Source organism: Lutjanus erythropterus, chromosome 18 (genome assembly GCF_056507025.1).
Source record: "Lutjanus erythropterus isolate fLutEry1 chromosome 18, fLutEry1.hap2, whole genome shotgun sequence".
Lineage (NCBI taxonomy): Eukaryota > Metazoa > Chordata > Actinopteri > Lutjaniformes > Lutjanidae > Lutjanus > Lutjanus erythropterus.
Genome location: NC_139334.1, coordinates 22,577,446 through 22,596,926, shown reverse-complemented (window position 1 = coordinate 22,596,926; position 19,481 = coordinate 22,577,446). Strand labels below are relative to the sequence as shown.

Sequence of the window (19,481 nt, the reverse complement as noted above, 5' to 3'; positions counted from 1 at the left end):
GCAACATATGCTGCCATCCAGACAACAAGATAATGTCAAGACACATTCTGCAGGTGTGACTTTGTAGTAAAAGAGATCAGGTACTACACTGACCTCCCTGCAGTTCAAACCTGTCTGCCACTGAATTGCGGTGCTTATGAAGCACAAAATGCAACAACAGAGACCCCAAACTGTTGAATAGGAACAAGAATGGGACAGAATTTTCCCTGCAAAACTTCAACAATCAGTGTCCTCGGTTCCCAAATGGTTCCCCAGCCACAACTTTTTTAGAACATGTTGCAGGCATCAAATTCAGAATGAGTGTATTTTTACAACAAAACAATAACATATATCACTTTGAACATTAAATATCTCGTCTTTGTACTGTATTCAATTATAAATAAATAGGTCAAAAAGGATTTGCAAATCATTGCATTCTGTTTTTATTTGCTTTACACAACGCCCCGACTTCTTGAACTTCGGTGAGACACACATTTCAGGGCATGTGCATACAAACACACATGCAACACAGAAATAGGTGAAGTGTGTTTGATGGTCCAGCCAGCTGCCTCACAGAACTCCAAGAAAAAGCAGAATGAGGGGGTGGAAAGGGGTAGAGAGAGTCTGACAAAGAGACAAAGGCACAGAAAAAGAGAGGCATGTCTGCTCTTGTTGGTGTGCAGAGGGCTTTGGGTTGACTCCTTTGAACTCGTGATGAGCCAAATTCCATCCTCACATCTATGGGAGGAAGTATCTCACACGCACACACACACACACACACACACACACACACACAAAGCCATGCACGCACCATCATGTTCCATCCTCGTCTCCTCTGCTGCCAGACGCCCGTTATCATCTGTCACCTGGTGTCTCAGACGAGCGTTTCAGCAAACATATGCACACACGCTCATGTAGACACAACATACACATATAAATACATACATAAACACACACACACACGCATGCAAGAGCAGAGAGAGGGCATAATTAACATCTAGAAAACCACACCGAAGAGCTGTCTGCACTCCAGCAGTCTCTTTTCCCGCTTTCTCCGCTCTGCTTTCTCTGTGCTATAAGAATATACAGTACATGCTATCATATGGCTGGACACATTCCACTCACTTCAAAGACCTCTGGTGAACTGAGTGTGCATGATTACAGGGAGGGCTTGCTTTAAAGAGCCTCAGAGAGAAAAAAAAAAATCTGAGAGGCAGAGACGGAGAGAAGAGAAGGGGAGAGAGGGAGAGAAAGCAGCTGGGTTGGTGGTAAACATCTGGTGGTTGTGGAGGCCTGGCCCTGACATACAGGGGAAATAGCTGCACGGCTGTTCCAAGTTGTGCTCCCTCCAGTCTTTCCTCATCCACTCTGCTCCACAGATCTAATCGAATGTGACTGGCTGTCTGTAAAGATCCAAAATACGTCACACAAGGTTGCCCCATTTTTGTCAACAGGTTTGTTTGAATCAGTATTTGTTGGTTTTTAAATTTACATACTGACGGTGCACGAGTCCCAAATGTACACTGCAACAACTGTGCAAAAATCATGGGAACATCTTACTGATATTGAGTTACAGCCTCTGTTGCACAACAATTCACTTCTAACTTGTTTAAAAGTTTCTAAGCCCTTCCCTAACTCATCTGCTTCTCTTTATCTACATCTTCTCCTTTGTGATTAATACAGATTTAATAGAGGATAACAATAAGGGATACCGATATATACAGATTTTACCATAGATCATTAGTGTATTTCATCAAAAGAAAATATTATTATATTAGTTTTTACACCAACAAAGAAGGGACAGTTCACCGCCAAATCAAAAATATATGCATACTGTATCACTGTGCAGAATGAAGCGTGCATCATGGATGAAAGTCCGGTGCTTTTTTGACCGCAGAGCTAGCTAACATGGCAATACGACCGGCGGGTGTAGGTCCGTAGAAAGGAAATAGTTCCTACAAGAAGCTGCTCACAACCAGGTCTGTGGATTATCTTTAGTAACCAGGTCATGATTGCTGGAAAGAGACATTGCTGTTGACTTTTGCTGTTGCATTTTTTGGGGCTTTGAGCAGCACAAGCCGAGCGTCATTTAGTTCCATTATATTCGACAGAAGGCTTCTATCTTTACAATCGATATCTCCAAAACTCAAAACAGAAACTCACACCAAAACAATCTTTCCTACTAGCTGCTAGTTTCTATGTTAAACACAGGACATGTCAGATATGTCAGAGAGGAAGGAAGGAAGTCAATGAACATGACTAAACATAACGTGAATAAATCATTAATACTGCCTCACCCATGAACATGATTTCTGCTTGAGTCATATGTGTTGGTTGATCAGCAATGAAGACAACAACCCCCATGATTCTATGCTACTTCGCAATATCACCAAATTATATCTTTTATTATTGCTTTAGTGAGAAAACATACTTATTGCGCGTTTAAATAACTGATACTAGAACACTGTTATGAGATTTTTATTTTGATTGATTTGTAACAACATCTTACTATGAGTGGAAAGTAAGTATGATAAGTCGTTAGTTAAAGCACATCATGCTTTAACCTGATGATCACAGACAGATTTCAGGGGGATGCAGGGGAGATACATCTCCCTCGATATTTAGAGCACTACATTTGCCGTCCTTCCCTCAATAATCACTTGACTGTGAGCACTATATTATCATTATTATATTATTATATGACTTGTTGGTGTTGGTGCATAATAATTCATCAGAATGCAGGAAATTAAGTGTTTGACGCTCTGCTTAATATGTGTTTCCCCCGGTGTTGAAATGAAACCTGTTCCTTCGCTGATGATGTAAAAATTTGTCACCTGGTGCAGATGTTGCAACCTTAACTACAGTAACTGTCCCTTTAATATCTTCAGTCGATTCAAAGCCGACAATATTGCAAATTCAATGAGCAGGACTGCTCTATGCTTCTTTTTTTTCTTAATGCCTTCATTTGGATTATTAATATGAAGAATTATTTTTTGATAATGTCAGTTTTTCTTTGGCTAATTCACTAGAAAGGGAAATTAACATGTGGTTAAAAAGTTTCTCAACAAAAATTCAATTTCTTATTAAATCTTATCTTATCGCTACTTGTTGGACCTGATGCTGATGGACACTTTATGTTGGCAACAGGTGAAAAAAAGACTCACTCCTGAAACTAAATGACATATGTAACTAATTACATACACACTGAAGAGAGTACGGCAGATGCATTTTACTCCCATATGCTGAAGTTAAGAAAACAAATTAAAAGAACATTTTCATAAATTTCTTATTTTCATATTCAAATCAATTTCCAGAAAATTTGATCATGATATGAGAATCAGTTTTATTGCCAAGTAATTTTACACACACAAGGAAACCGCTCTGGTATACTGATGTGCAATAACAACATAGTATGAGAAAAAAGTGTAAATAAATAAATAATAAATATAACAAAATGTAATATACATCCCTGTCACATAAAACTAGGGGAATATTTCATCCATATTGTGCATCATATTGTGAAGAAGAAGCAATATCATGAACAAAGAGGGTATTACAAAAGAATAATCTATGAAACAATTATTTGGAGGTAACCCAGGTTGTTTTTGTGGTATCATTCACTCTTTCTGCAGTTAGGGGGCTCCACAGTCTGCCTCAGCCCACTGTGTGTTTAACCTGACTTGTGTTTTTGGTGTGAGAGCACGGTTTTTCTGCCTGCCACCTCGATTGCCCCCGGAGGATGATTAGTGTTTATCGAATTGAACTGAATTTAATTCCTTACAGGCACACTGTCCTGATCCAGGGCCATTTTCTTTCTGCTGGCTTAGAATTACACCAGTGGCTGTTTTCTTAGTGCAGTTGCTGGAATGTGTGTGTGTGTATGTGTGTGTGTGTGTGTGTGTGTGTGTGTGTGTGTGTGTGTGTGTGTGCGTGCGTGCCAGCAGAGAGAAATCTAGAACTCAGGGGCAATGAGTGTATTTGGCTGAGTCTGCTTACTTGAAAATACAAGAAGAAAGAAAGAAAGACAGAAAAGAGGCTGATCACTGTTGTAGACAAACACATACATAACTGAGAGACGCCCTGCTGTTAATCTTACAGCTTGATTTTGTTTTGTTCGCGTGTGTTATTTGGTAGTGTGTTTTGTAACTGTTAAATTTTAAAAAATGTTCTAAAAGGAACAACTACTAAATCGACCAGTGCTTTGTCACGTCTGGAGGATTCTTCACATTTTTCAGTCTGCGGCACAAATTTGAGAAATTCAGCTCCAGGACCGGCTGTCAGTGAGTCTAATGAGGGGAAAAATATACTTTATGTGGAATATTTCTAAATTATACAGCAGCATCTGTTCTGTTTTGGTATTAAAATACACTAGAAACCATTCAGTAAAAGCAGCTGGTTCTTTCATCACATTGTCAGTGGATGTGTAGGCTTGTAATGAAAGTATTCAAATCATGCGTTTGGCATTAAGACACTTGGCAGGTTTAATGTTCTGATTCTGACATGTACTTGTTGGCATTAATGTCTCGATTTCAAGCTCCAACATGCCCAAATAATCTCCTCCACAGATAAAACTACTCTGTGTTTACATGCAAACGTGCTGTAAAGCACCGGCTCACAACCCTTTTTCCTTATTTGACCCCTTTTTCTGTCATAAAGTAAACTTGGGACCCTATAAGTGGCATATTTTATGGATATTTCATTTTATATTCAATGTACAACAATAATAGCACAGGACAACTGACAAACTGTACAATTAATGATGGTAGTTACAGCGATAACTGCAGGAAGTTTGTGTAAAACTGATTATATCATGTGAATGTTGCATCAGAGATGAGCTTTCCTGATATATATATATGCAATTTTTGACGCAAAACTCACTCTGTATTAATTTTTTAACTGTCGTGCATGCTTAATAGACTTCTTTTATGTTTCTTTTATGACGCTTATAGATAGATAGAAAGATAGATAATGTGCAAAATGCCATGACAAGTTAGTGAAATAGAGAGGACTTAAACAATGGAGTTGTATGAAAAAACAGTCCCTCAGCTCAGCCAACCTGCACTTAATTCCAAGAAAATTCATCCATTTCTGCCATTTTCTTACAAAAAGATGAGTTCTCCCACTCATCTGAACAAACTGAACAGAAGGAGAATCATCTTCAACCCACTTTGTCATTAGAGCTTTTCCTAACCAACAAAAAGAGAAACTGAACTGTTTCTTTGTGCACTTTGTGTAGAATCCAGTAGAAGTGGACTCCAAAGTACTTGTTGTCCTATCACCATACTTTCCACAATATATATTAAATATGGTTATTTTGTAGGGCAGTGGCAGAATTTATTCCCACTTTTCTTTCTCTATTGCCACCTAAAGCTGGATAAACCAAGAGGTTCCTAATGGTACAAGACTATCCAAGTTCAACTTTTGTAACTCAGAATAAAATTTTGTTGCAAAAGCTTTTTATGGTCCAGAAAACCTGCATCATTTTCTAATGTATCATGCGGCTGTTGAGCAGAGGTCGAAGGCTCTGTGAATATAATTGCATGTAGTTTCATTCATAGAAATGAATGAAATACTGAGATATAGGCCTAATATATATTTTAAAAAGTTTTCTTATACCCCTTAAAATCAAGAAGACCTTCAACACAGTTTTTACTGACTGTTCACTGATTCTGTTTTGTATAAATCAGCTCATGATGTTTCTATCTCCTGTAACCCTTGGACCTGTCAGCTGAGGGATGCCGGGTGTCACTGCAGCCACCAGAGGGACTTTGTCCTGTTGTCTAAGTTGTTTTGGAGGCACCGGGACAGAGCTTCTTTGACCCACATGACAAACTCAAAATCTGCTACGGAGATACTATTCTGTATGTCACGTCTGTAGGAAACTACTGCATATGACAATAAAGTTATTTTTCTGCAGCATTGATGTTTATTGATCATTTTTGTTCTGTTTTTTTTTTTTTTGTTGTTGTTGTTCAAGTGGATAAAGTGTAAATGCCGGGGGTGTGGGGGGTGGGTGACACGGGAGAGTGCTTTGGTATGAAGATAATCTGTGTCATAAAAAAAATACATAAACTAGCCCAGACTGGATTCAGCTCGCTTGTATTTGCAGAAGAGTTCAACAACCTTTTTGGGGTGACATAACCCCTCAGGACAGAAATTCTCTAGAACACAACAACTGATATGTAGGTTAATACAAGAAGATATGGTATTTTCAGTAGAAAAAATTGTGAAAAATTAAAGAGAAAATGCTGAAAACGGTGTTTGTGATGTTAAAATGGATGTTTCTTTGCAGCCTTGTGACTGTTTTCTCTACCAGAGACAATAAAATGGTAACAGGAAATTTGTTCTATTATAAATATTTGTTAAAACAACTCTCAGCAATATACTAATGAATCATAAAGTGGATCCAGTGGTGGAAGAAGTACTAAGTACTTTTACTCTAAAAACTGCCTGAATTCAAAGTGTTACTTAAAAGTGCAGAAGTATAATCAGCAAAATGTCCCAGTATTCAAGTATTCATTATGCAGTGTGAAGCTGTGGATTACATTAGAGGTTGGTCTTTGTAGCTAATGTTAGCAGTTACACAATGTAGCTAACATTAGTAGTTTGTATGTGTAGCTAATGTTAGTCATTAGTCTGTGTAGCTAACAACAGTATTTGGTCTGTGTAACTAACTGTGAAGTTGTTCTTTGTAGCCAATGTTAGCAGCTGGCCTGTGCAGCTAACCTTAGCAGTTTGTCTTAGCTGTAAATGTTAATTTAATTTTTTTTAGATGCTGAGCCTTATGATGACAGCCTTTTCACAGCTGAAGGCAGAATTTTCGCTGTACTGTGATGTTGTTCCAATTTTCTGATTTAAAGACAAAATAATGGCAGAACTTGTCTTCTGAGAACTCTAAATAAAACTATGACTATAAAAATATTATTTTAAAAATTACCTAACTGAAGCTGCAGTCCAGCCATCTACTTGAGTTAGAATGATTTTTAAAGTAATATTTTTATAGTTCTAGGATGTAATTATAGTTCTTGCTGTGGACAGCTGGTTTCAGTAAGACCAGAGTGGTGTTGTAATGTGTGCACACTATGCATTACAGTGTGTTATATTTAAAACTGAATCTTGCTAATGATTCTCATTTTACTAAATGTATCTGTAATCTGATTACATATTTTTTCTGTAGCTGTACTGGAATATAGTTACATTTTTAAAACATCCTAATTATGTAACACGTAATCTATTATTCCGTAAGCCTGCTTGTAAAATACCTGCTCTGTCTCTGAACTGACTGTAAACAAGCTGATTGCTTCTGTCACAAAGGTGAGGGAGCAGCTCTGCCGTCTGTTTTGGCTTTTTCAGTGCGCAGCGTGCATTACGGTAAAAGTAGGCGGGCTCTGACCCACATGTGCGTAGCGGTTTGATTGACATGGCGGAGTCCACAGTACGCGTCGCGCCGCGCCAGCAGACAGTCAGGACAGAGCCGACCCTGGGAATAAAAAAACGCGCAGCCCCGTCTGTTTGAAGATTATTTTATTGCAGCGAGGTGAGTCCTTTTACACTTATTTCACGGTACGAACCGGCCCTCAAAAGAACGAGGAACTGTGGCCGATGGAGTCGATGTTGGAAAAAGTTTTAGAAGTGCGTGTCTGTGTGAGTGTGTGTGAGTTTGGAGAGCTGAGCGCTGACGCCGGCAGTCTGGGCCACTTGGCCAGCGCAAAGGAAAAAGGAAAACTGCTCCACTGCCGCTGCTGCTGCTGCTGCTGCTGTGGAGGAGGAGAGGAGGAGGTGGACAGGGGGGAGAATCGAAACTTTTCGGGGCAAATTTTCCCGTTTATTTTGTAACAAGAAGGGGAAAAGGCGGCGCAGCTGGGGATTACCGAGTTAGATCTTCACTTTAGTCGAGTGAATGTGTCGCGGCTGTGCGTCTGGAGCCTGCTCTTTGTGGTCCCGATTCCTCAGCTTTCACGAAAGAATGTGTTTTTGTCTCCGAGGACTTCAGATGGAGTGAGTGCGCAACAGGAGAAACCTCCTCTATGTGGCTTATTTCTGCAACAAACATAGCTGCTGCGCTACGAGTTGCATTTTGGAAATAGTCGCTTGTGTTGTTGCTGGTCAAAATCAGGAAATGAGCACTTTTATAGCTGGAAAATAAGTTGGATGGAAGATGCTGAGGCAGTCAGATTTGACAGAGGGGGTTGCGAAATCATTGAATTGACCCTACAGGGGGTTATTTAGCAGTGGATAACAGTTGAGAAGTGCGTTACAGAGACTTTCCATGGAGTTTTGTGTGTGTGCGGTTTGCAGAATGCAGGAAAAAAGGCTTTGGAGAAAGAAAAAAAAAATCTCAACTCCAGCATATCCTAGCATTCCTTCCAGCCAGTCTCTCCCTCTCCCCCTCTCTGTCTCTCTCAGAAACGACTACGTGTCTGTCTGTCTGTCTGTTTGTGCAGGGAAGACAAATCTCTCTCTCAGTCAGCCTCTCTGGATGCAGACGTGGAAATCAAACATTGGTCTCCTGCGTGAAACGATCGATTATCCGCCTGCCTCCACGTATACCCACTTAGAAAAACCCACATCACTGTATCCAAAGCCCTTTAATTCATGCGCGGAGCGGAGGCAAGAGATGTGGCACCAAATTTTAAGATGCAAAAGATGACTTGAGATGCAGAGTTTGGTTTTCTGAGCGTTTAATTGTTGTGCTGTCATGATTAGGAAAGAGGGGGGTATAATCGCCTCCTTGCCCCCCCCCCTCTCCCCTGCTGTGGGCTCTGGATCCACCGGGCACGTTGGAGAATATAGGCTAGGGGAAAAAATAACCTAACTTCAGGGTAGAGAGAGAAAGAGAAGAAGAAATCCGATCCCAAATACATGACGTCAGATGACATTCCTCTGGTGAAAGGCTGATGTGGCCATGTAATTTTTTTTTTTTCTGTGAAAAACTGATATCCCACTTTTTTTTTTCTTCTTTCTTTTAAAGGGGGTGATGGGGGGAGGTGAACTGATTGGCTCCCCTCTGCTGAAAAGGTGTGTTTAGGCTTTAGGTGGGAGCAAAGGAATTCTGTCTGTGGTGCATGAATGGGCAATTTATTTTGCTTCCACAAGTCAGAGGCATCAAAGACTCTTAGCATCAAGAGTTTGGGCTGCAGACAGTAAAAGCCCAGGTGTGAACAGTCCCGAAATTGTTCTTAAAGTCTAAAACCAAAACGTCAGACTGTATAAATCTGGACTTAGATTTTTACGGTTACTTAACTCTCTGCTCTACCGCTCCAGGATGTTTCTTTTGTTTCTTACCTTTCAGCCAAGAGTGTTAGCATCAAATCTTTGGGCTTTAGACAGCGTGTCAAGGTGTGAACGGTCCCTAAATTATTCTTAAAAACCCAAATCACAACACCATATTTAAAAATCTGGACCTCACTCAGATTTCAACGGTTGCTTAACTCTCTTCCCTGCCACCCCAGGATGTTTCTCTGTTTCTCAGCTTTTAAGACAAGGTGTGAACAGTCCCCAAATTGTTGTTAAAATCTTACAAAATGCCTCATTTCTAAATCTGGACCTCACTCAGATCTCAAAAGTTACTTAAGTCTCTGCTTTGTCACCCCAGGATGTTTCTCTGTGTTGTTTAGCTTTCAGTTAAGAGTGTTAGCATAAACACTTCGGGCTATTGACAGTAAGTCGAGGTGTGAACAGTCCCCAAATTGTTCTTAACTTCTTACAAAAGGCCACATTTCTAAATCTAGACCAAATTCAGATTTCAACAGTTGCTTAAGTCTCTGCTCTGCCGTCCCAGGATGTTTCTTTACGTTGCTGGTTTAGGTTTCAGTCATCAGTCTCAGCATCAAAAGTTTAGGGTAGGGGAGACCCGGGATGATAGTATCACTTTTTGTTTTGGCGTTAGCAACTAATAACTTTGATAAAGATAAGATAATCTTTTATTGGTCGTACAACTGGGAAATTGGCAGTGTTACAGCAGCAAAGCAAACAGCAAAATGAAAAGCAGCATCAATAAAAAAACTAAGTAATGAATAAGTAAACAAGCAGTATATACAAAAGGAAATATAGAAAAATAGAGCCAATATATACAATATAAAAAAGAAACAGACTCATAGGTTGAATTTACATCATTGCACAAAAGAAAAAACAGCTAATTGATCGATTGATTGATTAAGTGAATGATTCAGTGTTTATTAGAACCGCAACTGCTGATTATTTTCATTATCCATTAATCTGTCAAAAATTTTGTCGATTAATCGATTAGTCGTTTGGTCCAGAAAATGATAAAAAAAATGTTGATAATTTCTTCCCAAAACCCACAGTCATGCCCTCAGATATCCTGTTTTGGTCACATTCCAACATTGTTAAGTTTACTGTCATAGAGAACCACAGAAAACAGAAAAAAATACTCACATTGAAAAGGTGAAATTACAGAATTCACACATTTTTTTGATTATCAAAATAGTTGCCCATATAATCTAATAGTTGACAAGAAGGCTAATCAATAAATCAACTTATCGTTGTAGCTCTAGTGTTTATGAGAATTCGTACAGTATCACAAAACATAATGTGATGTTCAAGTGTATCAGTATTTTATTAAACACCTATAGGTCAGAGTACCTGTGCAGCCTGAAGTTAAAGGTGTATTCCCATATTTTAATGGGTTAAGTGCTGCACTCATATCTGTGTTCACACAAGCAGAACGAGGTTTATATCAGTGGACACTCTTCTCTGAAAGTTAAGCCTCTTTGGCTACAACATTTATACACAATAAGAATGTAAACAAAGCTCACAGGCTGGCATTTGAAAAGTTATGAAACCCCTCTCGTGTGTTATTCTTGTATTTGATAAGAATTTGGAAAGGAAATTGTGATTTCAGCATTTTTAATTATGTCTTTTTTTTTTTTTTTTTTTTCTTTTGAGATTTATGGTTTTGTGTGCAGTTTGCTGTGTGGAGAGCCAGGAATGCGGTGCTGCATAATGTAAGCAGGGTTTTTCACTCAAACTGATGCAATTGCAAGCAAGTGAATTTCCTCCCCCAGTTTAAGTCTTGCCACTTCTTCTGCGTGTTTTTTTTTTTTTTTTTTTTTTTTTTTAAATCAAATGCACTGCAATTATATAACTGAACAGAAAGGACGGTGTTTAGACTGGAGTCAGGTTGAAGGAGGGAAGCCATTGTTGCTTTGGCCTCTTCTCTGTCTTTCACATGAATAGGCAAAGGCTTGAATAACGCTTTATATAAGTTAATGACCTGTCTTCTGTAACCATTACAGCTCTGCCACTCAGGTACAAACCACTCAGCCGTGTCCCTCCATGTGATGGTGCATCTCGCTCTCAGAATATGTCATTATAAAGTCAATTTAGAGACATGTTTTCTTGACAGGTAACACTTTTCCTCCTTCAGCAGGCAAAAATAAACACTGGTCATGACATACAGTGACCCAGGTTTGATGGACTGGTTGTGTTTTAGTGGAAAGTGGAAGATGTTTACCCTCTAATAGCCTGAGACGGGTTATTCTAAGAGCTGTGAGGAAGTTGTTCCCATGTTTCACGAGGACTCGTGATGCCAAGAGCGTCCGTCTCCATCTAATCTGGGTTCTCCGTTTTCTGCCCGCGTGGGGCTTGTGGTTCGCCGTTGGCCCAGTAAAACCTTCAGGTACGTCTGGTCGAAACGGGGTCAGGGACGGGGCAGGATGATGCTAGTCTTTGTGTGCATGTGCATGTGTGCATGTGTGTGACTGACTGGTAACCTAGAACATGTTATCCGAGGGGTAGTGTTACTGAGCAGTGCTTGTGTATCAGGAACAGAGGCTGGAGCAGCTATAGGGTTACACAGACAAGACAATGCAGCTGTGGAAAGTGTGTGTGAGCATGTGAAAGAGAGGCGAAGAACAAGAGGAGAGCTATCGCTATTTGTTTCTTTTTAGGTTGGCTTTCCAGAAGTTAAAGCGCTAATAACTGTATCTTTGTCATGTCTTACTGCGGGTTATAGCTGCTAATACTAAACCTACGTATAATGCACACATTTGAAGGCTTTCACAGATTTTTGTGTGATTAAAAAAAGTTTTATGCCAATGATTGGTCAATTTTGATCAGACAAAATTCACTTTGGGAACGGGATCAAGATGCACACCCACTTTATGTCAGCGGTTAATTAAATGAGCAGCTATTTTGCTAATTGATTCATCTTTAAAGTACTTGTCAGTAGTCAGTATTAGCTGCAGTAGATGGTGGTTGGCACACCGCCAGTTAGGAGAAGCAGAGACAGGCACCAGCATGGAGGCGAAGCAATGTCCTACTGAGGACGAGGTCAAAAGGTTGCACCTAAAAAAAAAAAAATGGTATCAGTTTAATTGCACACCATATTTAGAACATTTTCACCACTTCGCTGCCGCCAGACAGCCTTTTCTGACAGGAAACTACCAGTATATAAGCCAAATATTGCTCTCTCCAAACCAACCAAACTCCATAGGCAAAATCTGTAATTCTAGCTTGCAGGAGGATTGAAGTTACTGGTCTACCGCTGCCTTGATGTGTTAGTTTGTTTGTGTTAATGTGTGACTTTGGTGAATCTGAACTGTCCTTTTAAAACACCAAAGTCACACAATAAATCAAACAAAATGAAAAATCAAGGCAGCGGCAGGCTGACAACTCCTGTGTCCCGTGGACTAAAATGACTGATTTCGCCTATGGAGTTTGGTTTGGACAGAGTGATAGTTGGCCTATATTATGGTGGTTTTCTATCAGAAAAGGCTGTCTGACAGCAAAATAAAGCAGTGAAAATACTCCTATAAATAAATATAAAGTACACATAGACCATGCACTCACCACATACTGTATGCTGTATATTGTGTACTATCCCTTTAACTAGTTACAGTTCCTCAAATGTAAATATTTACTGCTTTTCTTAGTTTGTTTAGTCTGTATTTGGGATACTAAACTGAATATGTCTTTTTGGACGTCACTGTGAGCTACACTTTGTGCTATTTTCAGGCATTTTTTAGACCAAAAGTAATTGATTAATCCAGAAAATGTACGTCAGAAGAATTGATGATAAAAATAATTGTTGGTTTCAGGCCGAGTCAGTCCAGGACAGAGGTGATTTAGCTAATGAAACAGCTGCATAAGCCGTGGCAGCTTTAGAAAATAAGCATCCATTTATCATCTGCAATTTTCTCTGCCTGCAAATAATAATCATCCATAATTACCCTTTATATATATATACTGATAATGACCATAAGAAATGGTCCAGTTGGCCCTGATCAGCCACCTATACTTGGAATATTAGTTGCCTTTTCTATGTACAGCACTGAACAATGTCTGCAGTGATAAAGTCTGCTATCAGCTGCACCATCTGTTCCTCCAAATGCAGCAGGTGTGTTTCCCAGAAAGATTTCTGTCTTTACCGTTACTGCAGCAGAGGTGTGGTTTTGCTGAACTTCTTTCCTGCTTCCTCCTTTTTGGATGTGCGAAGGCGTTGCCGTCCGACGAGGTCAAGGCTTCGGCACCTGGAGAGTTTCTGCAGTTTCTCTTCCTCGTGTCCCTCTAACCTCTCTGTGCCGATGATGCACAGTAAAGCACACGGGTTCTCCCAGCGGTGGAGCAGAGCGGCGTGCGTTTGCCTTGAAAACCGTCTCTGCTGTCACATGTGATGGAGTGCAGATAGAGACGGGCAACATCAACCTAATCTTATGTGACCCAGTCTTTCATTTATATGAACAACAAGCGTTTTTTATCAAACTGATAGAAATGTTCATGCACTATATTAATAATTCATTATGGGGGGCAGGTGATTGTTATTTTCTTTACTAATAAATCTGCTGTTTTTTTCTCAATTAATTGCTTTATTTATAAAATATATATAATTGGATTATCTTAAGTGGCGTTGTATAAGGTTGTATAAGGTACTTATCTGTAGTCGGTGTATTAACTGTAGTATATGGAGGTCAGCATGTACCCTGCTTGGAGAAAAATAAATCAAGTATATGTTATATTTAGAATATTTTCACCGCTTTACTTTGCTATCAAACAGTATTTTCTGACAGGAAACCGACGTTATACAAGCATATACATACTAGCCCTAGATTCCACTAAATCCTTTTATGATTTTTTTTTTAGTGTAGAGTGTGTGGATGCAGATTTGGATGAAGATCTTGGTGTGTTTTATCATTTTTGTGTGTTTAAGTGAGCAACGCGTCCCGCATGAGCAGTAACTGTTAGACTTTAATTCAAATTTGTCGACCCGTGAGGTTAAATTCAGGTGAAACTGAACCTTCAGGCGCGGCGTGAAACCAAACAGAAGCAAACAGATGCCAAATAAGAGCCGAATGTAGGTGTGAAGTTGCAGAAAGAAAACAACTTTATTTCCTATCTCATGACAGCAGCTGGTTATCTGCCGCTTGATGCTTTCACTTTCCATTTCCCAGATCTCTCCTCTGACTGTCTCCCTGCTCTCCCCCTCTGTTTCTCGGTGGCTCTTTCTCTCCCATATGAACGGCTTCTTTTTTGTTGAAGTATCCCAGCATCTCATGTTTGCTTGGCACAGAGATGTAATGTTTACCCTCCTCCTCTCTTTCTTTCCGCCTCCCTCCCTCCTTCCCTTCCTCTCCTGTTCTCCAGAGCCCCGTCTCCCCCTTTTTTTGTCTCCCATGATAATTTCCTGCATTGTTGACAGTTGATTTAGAAGAAGATAAAAGAAGCCTTTCAACTTCTCTTCTCTCCCCCTCCTCCCTTCTCCTTTTCCCAGTCTCCTCTCCTCCTTGCTCCTCTCCTCTCCTCTCCTCTCCTCTCCTCTCCTCTCCTCTCCTCTCCTCCTTGCTCCTCTCCTCTCCTCTCCTCTCCTCTCCTCTCCTCTCCTCTCCTCTCCTCTCCTCTCCTCTCCTCTCCTCTCCTCTCCTCTCCTCAGTGAAGGTCACTGAAGTTCTCAGCCATTCTTAACTTTTTGCAAACAAAATATTAACGGCCCTGACAACATAATTCAGTGTAAAGTTAACAGCTTTATAACAAGTCGTTCATTTATTTGATAGCTCATAATAATGATTTGAAGCAGGGCTGCAGCTAATGCTTATTTGCATCGTTGATTAATCTGTTGATTATTTTTCGTGATTGATCAAGTAATTGTTAAATCTGCAAACTCAGAAAATTGTGAAAAACCTCCTTTACAACCTCATGAAGCCCCAGCTGTCTTCAAATGTCTTGTTCTGATATTTCAGTACTACTTTGGAGATTTTCTTATGATATATCTGTTTTTAAATAGGCTGGCATTTGCAGAGCATTTTGTAATGAACGTGTGCATGATATATTGTGCAAAAGCCAGATCTTATACAGCGGTGGAAGAAGTATTCAGATTCTTTTCTGAGTTAAAAGTACTAATACCACACTGTAAACATATTGTTACAAGTATTTTGACAATGCACAATGTTATTTGAGTAAAAGTATGTAAATATAATTATTGTGACTCATGCATTAACATAAAAGCAGGATTTTACTGTTGTAGTTGATTAACATGAAGCTTATTTTCTAGTCGCCAATTGAATCTAATTGTCTTAAAGTTTGTGCTCTACTTCAACACTGTCATATGCAAAAATCTTGATTTGTAGAGTAGATAAAGCTTTCAAATAATTGTTGTGTGCAGGTTTTCCCCTCTGAAATGTAATGAAATGTACTTGGTTACCTTCCACCACTGATCCTATATGGCATCGTTTCATATAAAAGATCCGTCTGTATGAAAACAATGAATAATAATTGAAAGTAACACATTTATGACGATATAAAAAAAGGTAACGGTAATTTAGAGCTGTAACTATTAGTCGAATTATCAGTTAGTTAATTGGCAGAAAATGTATTGGTAATTTTTCTGTTTATAAGATAAGATAAACCTTTATTAATCCCCAGAGGGAAATTCAGGATATGCGATACAATATGTATCACAATGGGGTTACACTTCTATATATTATGATACTGGAAGCTGGAGCACACAGTCTTATACATAAAACCTGAGTTTAAAAAGTTTACTTTTATTGCTGCAATCAGAACAGTGGGATCTGTATTTGTAATGATCATAATCCCCGTAACATCCAACATCAGAGCACTACTTTTTGTGAAAGGAAAGATTAAGTATTTACTTCTTCCTGCCTCAGTTTACATTGTTACATTAGAGCGGAAGAAGAAGAAGTCAAATGGCTAAAAATAGACTACAACGTTGCCACAAAGCTGTGCATGTAGACTGTTAATTAAAAATAATACAGGTATCGATTGTCACAGTATCACAAAACATCATATGACCATACCCAGGTGTATCAATATTTACTTATAGCCCTATAATGAAAATAATTGTTAGGTGTAGCCTTACTGATGTGCAACAAAAAAGACAGATAAAGGATCTATCATTGACAAATAACACTTTAAAATACAGTATGAAAAGAGGGGGAGATATGGCAGTTATAGCTAGTACTGACCAAGTAAGTTTTAGGTTTAGATTTAAACAAAGTCAGAGTTAAATGGCGCCTAAAATCATCCAGGAGTTTGTATAGTTTAGTTTACAGTATTGTCTGACTCTGTGAGGGGAAGTGGTCGACTTCTTATGCAAATGTGAGCTTTGATACATTTGAATACACAGCATTGTTTCCACATGATGCAATGTGTGACTTCACCAAAAAACTTTCACTTCTCCAGTTGTTGATGTGAGTCGTTGCTCATCACTTGTCATTTGAAAGGTCTTGACAGGCAGCAGCTGAGTGGCTGCAGCGGAGGTGGCGGCGAGAGGGAAACTCAGAGCGTTGGGGGGGAAAGAGAGAGCAGATGATGAAATAAAAGGATTACGACAAAGAGATGAAATGTTCGGAATCCAGAAATTGGCGAGTTTCTCGTCGAGTTCTGCGGATACATGCCTGCAGAAAACCTGCGGCGCTCGGCTGCCACCCCGCTCGTGCCCTCGCGCCCTTCCTCAGGGGTCTCATCCGTACAAATGGCTTGTTGAAGAGCTGCCTCTGGTGTGTGTGTGCGCGTGGTCAGCTGGCCGAAGGGATCAAATGTGCACCTGTACACACACACACAAACTGAGCACCGACTTAACACACATGCATGAAACATAGACACACACAGAGTTAACTTTACGTGCCTGCATTAGCATGCCAGGCGTGTTGGTGTTGCTAGTTGGCAGGCCCATGGAAAGTTCCGCCAGTCGTTAATGGCTGTTTTTATGCCTGGCTGTGAGCGTCGGGAGTGTGTATCTCGAGGGTCTCTAGTCAGGTTCGAGTGTGTGTGTGTGTGTGTGTTGGACCTGAATCTGTAACTGGTTATAGTTCTGATTATTTTGTGGCTTTAACTGGAATTGGAAGGGGCACATTGCACTGTAAATAAAGTCATGGAAACACATAATTTCAAGGCAGTTGTCTACATTTTTGAGTTTGAAGTCAATCTGGTAAAGGGACAGTTCTCCCCATATTTGTCCTCTGGTCTTTCAGAGTTTTGGGGACATCGGCTGTAAAGATGTCTGCCCTCTCTCGGATATGATGGAACTAGATGTCACTCAGCTTGTGGTGCTCAAAGCGCTGAAAAACTACATTTGAAAAAGTCAGCAGCAAAGTTTCTTTCCAAAAATCATGACCTGGTTACTCAAGATAATCCACAGACCTTGCTATGAGCAGTTTCATGTAGGAACTATTTACTTTCTACAATAGAATCAACTTTCTTTCTTCTAGAAAACATGGAGGTCCCTTAAAGTTTTGAAATTACCAACCTATGATCTTTTGTTGAGATAATTTACTTTTCTTCATTAGAAAAAATCCCCAAAAATCTGGAGTTAAATTGTTTGCAGTGAACTGCGAACCTGATTAGCCATTATTTGAATGCAACAAACAGTTGTTTTCATTTTTGATTGATCTGTCGATTAGTTTCGATTAAAGTGTCAGAAAATTGTGAAAAATGTTGAGCAGCGTTTCCCAAAGCCCAACATGACAACCCACAAGATGCTTGGCAGTTCAGTTTACTGTACTGTTAATTTAATAGGCGACAAGTAATTTAACTGATTCTGTAGAAAACTTAGAATTTCAAGGCAACTGCTTTTAGATGCAAGTTTAGTCATAAAATTGTCGAATTATAATTCAGTTGCTGTTTGTGTGTTGATAAAAATGTAACTGATTGTTCTAAATGGACGTATAATATCATCTGAACTGAATAAAATCGAAGTTGTATTGTGGCAGACTTTATGATATGTGCAAATATTGTATTTCTGCGCAAAGGATCGACATAATATCTAATCCTGATTAATCTTTTGACTTCCACCCCTATTTTACAGTGAGCTGTGAGCCCGATTTGTCATTATTTTGGTGTTTGAAAATTAAGTGCTTGCAATGGAAAATGTTCAATTATTAACCATAAGACACTCTCCCTTTAATAAGTTACTCAACAATTCATTATTGAGATACTTTTTTTTTAGTTTCTAAAACTCAAAGATTCAAGTTTTTTCTAAAGGAGAAAAGTACATGATCTCCACAAAAGATGATAAGTTTGCAAATGTTGTTTTTAGTTTATTTAAAGTTGAGAGTTTGCATTTAATTTTAAACTAAAATATTTAGTGAAGTGTGTGTGTGTGTGTGTGTGTGTGTGTGTGTGTGTGTGTGTGTGTGTGTGTGTGTGTGTGTGTGTGTGTCACATGTTGGTGGGTCTGCAGGACCAGAGTTGAGGGTTCTGCTCTGGGAGGAAGTAGGTGTTTTTTAATGCAAAGCCACATGTTTTATTGCTTTCCCTTGTTAAAGCACCCTCCTCCTCTCTCCTCTCTCCTCCTCCTCCTCCTCCTCCTCCTCCTCCTCCTCCTCCTCCTCCACTCCCCCCCTCCAGGGCATGCAGACACACTTCAACCCCTCCCTCCCCTCCTCTCCCCGTCCCAGCTCTGCATACCTGTCATTTCTCCTTTTTGTTCTTGTGCCACTAACAGCCCATTTCTACAAGGCTAATAAATCTGATAACTCTGAAGGACTTAATCCTCGCCAGGTTGTTTTTGAAAAGTTTGTCATCCACACTGAAATTCAAAACGGGGAGGAAAACAATTCAGTCTCCTATTCCATAAGGACTGGGCCAACGCAACTACTCAGACAAACTCTGATACATCATTAATGTTGTGAAAAGGTGACTTGATTTGATTGGGTCTTGAATCAGGGTTGAAAATCATAAGTTTCATCACAATATAATATTTGTCTGCAATGAACTCTATTCAATATCACATTCCTGTTTAACACAGTCACTTACAGAAGAAGCTGCCACCCCTTTCTTTTCAAGTTTTGACCCTAAAAGAAAAAAACAACTGATAAATAATTGTAAACATTTAAGTGCTGTAAAGTTTACTTTAAATTAACTCCACTCCACTTAACGCGAATAAAATATGACTTAACACCAAGAACATTTAACAAAAGTATAAAATTTAGTTCAGTAATAACTATCAAGGCTCATAGACAAGTGTTTTTTTTGCTTGTCACCATCATTAGCTTAAGCCTATGACATTTTACATTGCATAAATT

General features: G+C 39.4%; 1 protein-coding gene across 1 annotated transcript in view; it reads left to right on the top strand.

Moving 5' to 3' along the window:
* Positions 1 to 7,388: 7,388 nt before the first annotated feature.
* Positions 7,389 to 19,481, top strand: part of fndc3ba (fibronectin type III domain containing 3Ba) — a 145,476-nt gene continuing 133,383 nt past the window's right edge. The window contains exon 1 of the mRNA XM_084742012.1: positions 7,389 to 7,516. The gene's annotated coding sequence lies outside the window, so the exon portion shown is untranslated. The remainder of the gene's footprint in view (positions 7,517 to 19,481) is intronic.